This window comes from Mustela putorius, unplaced genomic scaffold (assembly GCF_011764305.1).
Source record: "Mustela putorius furo isolate JIRA1106 unplaced genomic scaffold, ASM1176430v1.1 tig00000127_pilon_pilon_pilon, whole genome shotgun sequence".
In the NCBI taxonomy this organism is placed as follows: domain Eukaryota; kingdom Metazoa; phylum Chordata; class Mammalia; order Carnivora; family Mustelidae; genus Mustela; species Mustela putorius.
The window spans coordinates 1,301,689-1,308,992 of NW_025421288.1; the positions used below are offsets into that span (position 1 = coordinate 1,301,689).

General features: G+C 36.8%; 1 pseudogene; it reads left to right on the plus strand.

Moving 5' to 3' along the window:
- The first annotated feature begins 817 nt into the window (after positions 1-817).
- Positions 818-1,743, plus strand: LOC101692930 (annotated as a pseudogene).
- The last annotated feature ends 5,561 nt before the right edge of the window (positions 1,744-7,304 follow it).

The following is a 7,304-nucleotide window of genomic DNA, read 5'->3' on the forward strand; positions in this document are numbered from 1 at the left end:
AATCAGTAGTGATGTGGAAAGCCATAGGCTGTGTCTGCACATATAACTGGAAGGTTTATTTTCCTGATACAATGGCCTGAGAGATTGCTGAGAATTCAAATGTCTGCCCAGGTTGGAGGTTCTGTTCATCCCCTAGATGTTTTCTTGATAGTTTTCCTGTGTATAGACATCCCTCATTGCTTGCACAAACATGTCAAATGGTCCAATTTTCTGGGATGATGCTGGGGAAAAGTAGAACATCCCTTCAATTGGGTAGGAAGAGGCCTTGGGGATATGTTTTCTATTTAATTTAATTTTTATTTTTGTTACTTATTTGAACTCAATTAATTAACATATAGTGCATTATTAGTTTCTGAGATAGAGTTCAGTGGTTCATCATTTCATATAATACCCAGTGTTAATCTTAAAATACATTTAAAAGTTTTCTCTCTTAGCGAAATAAGTCAAGCAGAGAAAGACAACTATCATATGATCTCCCATATGAGGAAGTGGTGATGCAACATGGGGGCTTAAGTGGGTAGGAGAAGAATCAATGAAACAAGATGGGATTGGGAGGGAGACAAACCTTAAGTGACTCTTAATCTTACAAAACAAACTGAGGGTTGCTGGGGGGAGGGGGGTTGGGAGAAGGGGGGTGGGGAGGGTATGTGCTTTGGTGAGTGCTGTGAAGTGTGTAAACCTGGAGATTCACAGACCTGTACCCCTGGGGATAAAAATACGTTTATAAAAAAATAAAAAATTAAAAAAAAAAGTTTTCTTTCTTGTTTTGTAGATCAGCCTGCTTCTAACATGAGAAGTCAGCTCCTATGCAGACTAGATGGAACCACCAAACAATGTAACTTACTTTGTCCTCTTGGACCTTACCCAGGATCCAAAGGAACAGAAGATCCTTTTTGTTATGTTCTTAGTCTTTTATATTTTCACAGTGATGGGCAATTTGCTCATTGTGGTAACTGTAAGTGTCAGTAAGACGCTGGGCTCACCTATGTACTTTTTTCTTGCTAACTTACGTTTTATGGATGTCAGTTATTCCTCTTGTATTTCCCGCAGATTGATTTCAGAGATTTTCTTTGGGAAAAGAACCATATCCTTCCAATCTTGTATGACCCAGCTCTTTATAGATCATCTTTTTGGTGGCTCAGACATCTTTCTTCTGCTAGTGATGGCCTATGACCACTACGTGGCCATCTGCAAGCCCTTACATTATCTGGTGATCACGAGGCAGTGGGTGTGTGTTATGCTGCTGGCAGTGTCCTGGGTGGGAGGTTTTCTGCATTCAGTAATTCATGTTAGCACTATTTATGGGCTCCCATTCTGTGGCCCCAATGTCATTGATCATTTTTTCTGTGACATGTACCCCTTATTGAAACTGGTCGATACTGATATGTGTGCAGCTGGCCTGTTAGTGGTGGCCAATGGTGGACTGATCTGCAGTATTGTGTTTGTGCTCTTGCTCATCTCCTATGGTGTCATCCTGCACCCTCTAAAGAACTTTAGTTCAGAAGGGAGGTGGAAAGCCCTCCCACATCATTGTGGTTCCCACATCACTGTGGTCTTCTTCATCCCATGTATTTTCATGTATGCAAAACCTGCTAAGACCTTCCCTACTGACAAATCATTGACTGTGTTTTATACAGTCATAACCCCCATGTTGAACTCACTGATCTACACTCTGAGAAATTCTGAGATGACAAATTCCATGAAGAAGTCTGGAAGAGAAATGTCATATCAAATCGCAAATAAATGCATCGTCAAGATCGTAGTTTATCATTAGAGCCAATCACCTCAAATGTTAAGATCCATTTTGCTTTAAATGCCTTTATAGTCTGACTGAATAATTTGAAATGCAATTTTATAGTTACATGAATTGTTATTTTTAATTTTTTCATTCTGTTAAAATTAATATACAGTGTTTTGCTATTGTCACATACACAATAGCATGTTTTAACAGTTCTATACATAGTGGTCATCATGAGTAAACTCTTACTCTCCCTATGTGTTGGATATTGATGAATTTTTATAGTTACCTTAATTTTAATTAATTGTTATATTTAATTTTTTACTTATTATTATTATTAATAATAATAAGTACTTACTTATTATTACTTACTTACTTATTTACTCTCCCTATGTGTTGGATATTGATGAATTTTTATAGTTACCTTAATTTTAATTAATTGTTATATTTAATTTTTTACTTATTATTATTATTATACTTATTATTATTATTATTATACTCATTATTATTTTTTATATTTCTTTGGGTTCCTTTTTTTTTAACATAGAGTGCTTTATTAGCTTCATGTGTGCAATATTGTAATTCAGCAGTTCCATTCATCACCAAGTGCTCACAACAACAAGTGCACTTCTTTATCTCCATCACCTATTTAACCCATGCCCCTTATTCCCTGGTAACCATCAGTTTCTACTCAATAATTAAAAGTCTGTTTCTTGATGTCTTTCTCTCCTCCCTTTTCTCATCATTTAGTTTCTTGAATTGCATAGGAGTGAAGTCATATGGTATTTGTCTTTCTCTGACTGACTTATTTTGTTTGGAATTATACTTAGTAGTTCCATCCATGTTGTTGCAAATTTCAAGATTTCCTTGTTTTGTTTTGTTTTGTTTTTAGTTTTTTGGTTTTTTTTATATTCGAGTAGTACACACACACACACACACACACACACACAGACACACACACTTGGAAGCTTCCATAATCTAGCTATTTTAAAGAAAGCTGGTACAAATGTTGGGATGGATTTACCTTTTTAAATTAGTGTGTATTCTTTGGGTAAATGCCTTCTAGTGCTATTGTTAGATTGGTGCCTAATTCTATTTTTAGGTTGTTTTGAGGGACTGCCATACTGTTTCCTAAAAGGCTGTAGCAGTTTGCTTTCTCAGCAACAGTACATGAGTATTCCTATTTCTCCACATCCTTGCCAACGTGTGTTTCTTGTGGATTTTTTTTTTTTGATCACACAAATATTTATTGAGGGTTAATTTTAGCTTTCTAAGGTTTATGAGGAAAGAAATTAAAACCTCTTTCCTACCAACCAGGCCCACGCAATCTGGTCCCTGCTTCTTGTTCTGAAAGAATCTCAAGTTAACTGCCTTGTTCTTGGCTTTTGGCAGCCTCAGGCTTTTGCCATCATATTCCATTTTATTAGAATTATTTCTTTTCTGGCTCTCCTAAAGTCTGTTTTTTTTTTTTAAATTTAATTTTTATTTATTTTCAGCTTAACAATATTCATTATTTTTGCACCACACCCAGTGCTCCATGTAATCCGTGCCCTCTATAATACCCACCACCTGGTACCCCAACCTCCCACCAACCCGCCAATTCAAACCCCTCAGATTGTTTTTCAGAGCCCATAGTCTCTCATGGTTCATCTCCCCTTCCAATTTCCCCGAACTCCCTTCTCCTCTCTAACTCCCCATGTCCTCCATGCTATTTGTTATGCTCCACAAATAAGTGAAACCGTATAATTGACTCTGCTTGACTGATTTCACTCAGCATAATCTCTTCCAGTCTCGTCCATGTTGCTACAAAAGTTGGATATTCATCCTTTCTGATGGAGGCATAATACTCCATAGTGTATATGGACCACATCTTCCTTATCCATTCGTCCTTTGAAGGGCATCTTGGTTCTTTCCACAGTTTGGCGACTGTGGCCATTGCTGCTATAAACATTGAAGTACAGATGGCCCTTCTTTTCACTACATCTATATCTTTGGGGTAAATGCCCAGGAGTGCAATTGCAGGGTCATAAGGAAGTTCTATTTTTGATTTCTTGAGCAATCTCCACAGTGTATTGTGTTTTTTATTTTAGCCACACCAACAGGTGTGAGGTGATATCTAATTTGTAGTTTTGACTTGCATTTCCCTGAAGGTAAGTGATGATGAACATCTTTTCATGCTGGACATCTGTATTTTTTTTAGAGAAATGTTCATTCCTGTAGTTTGCCTATTTTAAAACTGGGTTTTTGTGTTTTTTGGGGTGTTAGGTTTTATAAGTCTTTTATATATTTTGGATACTAGCCCTTTAGACTCCTGTTTTATTTTTGTTCTATTTACAGCACTAGTTAACATCCTGAATGTTTTGTAGACTACTCTCTTTATTCTATTTTGTTTGCATGATATATGGAATTCTTAGTGTATTTTGCTTTTAAATAAAGAAATTATAATAGGTTGTAGTAAATATTAAAAATTGAATCCATACAAAGTGAGAAACATTGTAGAATAAACTTTTACCCATCCCACACCAGAGTCTCTGTTCTAAGATTATTCAGTTAGTAATCTTTGGTAATAAAATATATGTGTGTTTTTGTCTACATGTATAACTTTTGCATTTACGACTCAGTCTCCTGAAGATCTTTCCATACTAGTCTATATAGATGTAAAACATTCTCAGCTTACTCAAAGTGCTTAAATCTTCTTTATGAAGATACAACAAAATTCATGTTTCTAGTCCTAGTCATATTTACCCCAATTTTACTTTGTTATAGCCAATAACTACAATAAAGTTCTTTTGAAATTGTTAAAGCATGAGTTTTTAAAAGTGAAATCTTTGGATCAAATGTATTTAAATGTTGATGTTTGTAGTTATTGGTGCTATTTCAAAAAGCCAAGAATGGTGCTTTTTCCAACAGTTATTGAGCTGTTGACACTATATTTTCTTTAAAAAAATATATATATATATATATATATATTTTAATTTTTTTAATTTATTTATTTTCAGAAAACCAGTATTCATTATTTTTTCACCACACCCAGTGCTCCATGCAATCTGTGCCCTCTATAATACCAACCACCTGGTACCCCAACCTCCCACCCTCCCACCACTTCAAATCCCTCAGATTGTTTTTCAGAGTCCATAGTCTCTCGTGATTTACCTCCTCTTCCAATTTACCCCAACTCCCTTCTCCTCTCTAATACCCCTTGTCCTCCATGATATTTGTTATGCTCCACAAATAAGTGAAACCAGATGATAATTGACTCTCTTTGCTTGAGTTATTTCACTCAGCATAATCTCTTCCAGTACCGTCCATGTTGCTATAAAAGTTGGGTATTCATCCTTTCTGATGGAAGCATAATACTCCATAGTGTGTATGGACCACATCTTCCTTATCCATCCATCTTTGAAGGGCATCTTGGTTCTTTCCATAGTTTGGCGACCATGGCCATTGCTGCTATAAACATTGGGGTACAGATGGCCCTTCTTTTCATGACATCTTAATCCTTGGGGTAAATACCCAGGAGTGCAATTGCAGGATCATAGGGAAGCTCTATTTTTAATTTCTTGAGGAATCTCCACACTGTTCTCCAAAGAGGCTGCACCAACTTGCATTCCCACCAACAGTGTAAGAGGGTACCCCTTTCTCCACATCCTCTCCAACACATGTTGTTTCCTGTTTTGTTGATTTTGGGCATTCTAACTGGTGTAAGGTGATATCTCAATGTGGTTTTAATTTGAACCTCCCTGAGGGCTAATGATGATGAACATTTTTTCATATGTCTGATGGCCATTTGTATGTCTTGATTGGAGAAGTGTCTGTTCATATCTTCTACCCCTTTTTTGATATGTTTGCCTGTTACTTGCATGTTGAGTTTGAGGAGTTCATTATAGATCCTGAATATCAACCTTTTGTCTGTACTATCATTTGCAAATATCTTCTGCCATTCCGTGGGTTGCCTCATTGTGTTTTTGACTGTTTCCTTTGCTGTGCAGAAGCTTTTGATTTTGATGAAGTCCCAAAAGTTTATTTTCATTTTTGTTTCCTTTGCCTTTAGAGACATATCTTGAAAGAAGTTGCTGTGGCTGATATCGAGGAGATTACTGCCTATGTTCTTCTCTAGGATTCTGATGGATTCTTGTCTCACGTTGAGGTACCTCATCCATTTTGAGTTTATCTTTGTGTATGGTGTAAGAGAATGGTTGAGTTTCATTCTTCTACATGTAGCTGTCCAGTTATCCCAGCACAATTTATTGAAGAGACTGTCTTTTTTCCACTGTATATTTTTTCCTGTTTTGTCAAAGATTAGTTGACCATAGAGTTGAGGGTCCTTATCTGGGCTCTCTATTCTGTTCCACTGGTCTATGTGTCTGATTTCATGCCAGTACCATGCTGTCTTGGTGTTCACAGCTTTGTAATAAATCTTGAAATCAGGTAACGTGATGCCCCCAGCTTTATTTTTGTTTTTCAACATTTCCTTAGTGAATTGGGGTCTCCTCTGATTCCATACAAATTTTAGGATTATTTGCTCCAGCTCTTTGAAGAATACTGGTGGAGTTTTGGTCAGAATGGCATTAAAAGTATAGATTGCTCTAGGCAGTATAGACATTTTAACAATGTTTATTCTTCTAATCCAAGAGCATGGAATGGTCTTCCATCTATTTGTGTCTTCTTCAATTCATTTCATGAGTGTTCTGTAGTTCCTTGAGTATAGATCCTTTACCTCTTTGGTTCGGTTTATTCCCAGGTATCTTATAGTTCTTGGTGCTATAGGAAATGGAGTCGATTCTCTAATTTCCCTTTCTCTATTTTCATTGTTAGTGTATTGGAAAGCCACTGATTTCTGCACATTGACTTTGTATCCTGCCACATTGCTGAATTGCTGTATGAGTTCTAGTAGTTTGGGGGTGGAGTCTTTTGGGTTTTCCATATAAAGATTCATGTCATCTGCGAAGAGAGTTGACTTCTTCATTGCCAATTTGGATACCTTTTATTTCTCTTTGTTGTCTGATTGCTGTTGCTAGGACTTCTAATACTATGTTGAACAAGAGTGGTGAGAGTGGGCATCCTTGTTCCTGATCTCAACGGGAAGGCTACAAGCTTTTTCCCATTGAGAATGACCTTTGCTGTGGGTCTTTCATAGATAGATTTGATGAGGTTCAGGAATGTTCCTTCTCTCCCTATACTTTGAAGCGTTTAATCAGGAATGGATGCTGGATTTTGTCAAGTGCTTTTTCTGCCTCAATTGAGAGGACCATGTGGTTCTTCTCTCTTCTCACATTAATTTGTTGTATCACATTGATTGATTTGGAATGTTGAACCATCCTTGTAGCCCAGGGATGAATCCCACCTGATCATGGTGGATAATCTTTTTAATGTGCTGTTGGATCCTGTTGGCTAGGATCTTGTTGAGAATCTTAGCATCCATATTCATCAGTGATATTGGTCTAAAATTCTCCTTTTTGGTAGGGTCTTTGCCTGGTTTGGGGATCAGGGTAATGCTGGCTTCATAGAAAGAGTCAGGAAGTTTTCCTTCTGCTTCAATTTTTTGAAACAGCTTCATGAAAATAGG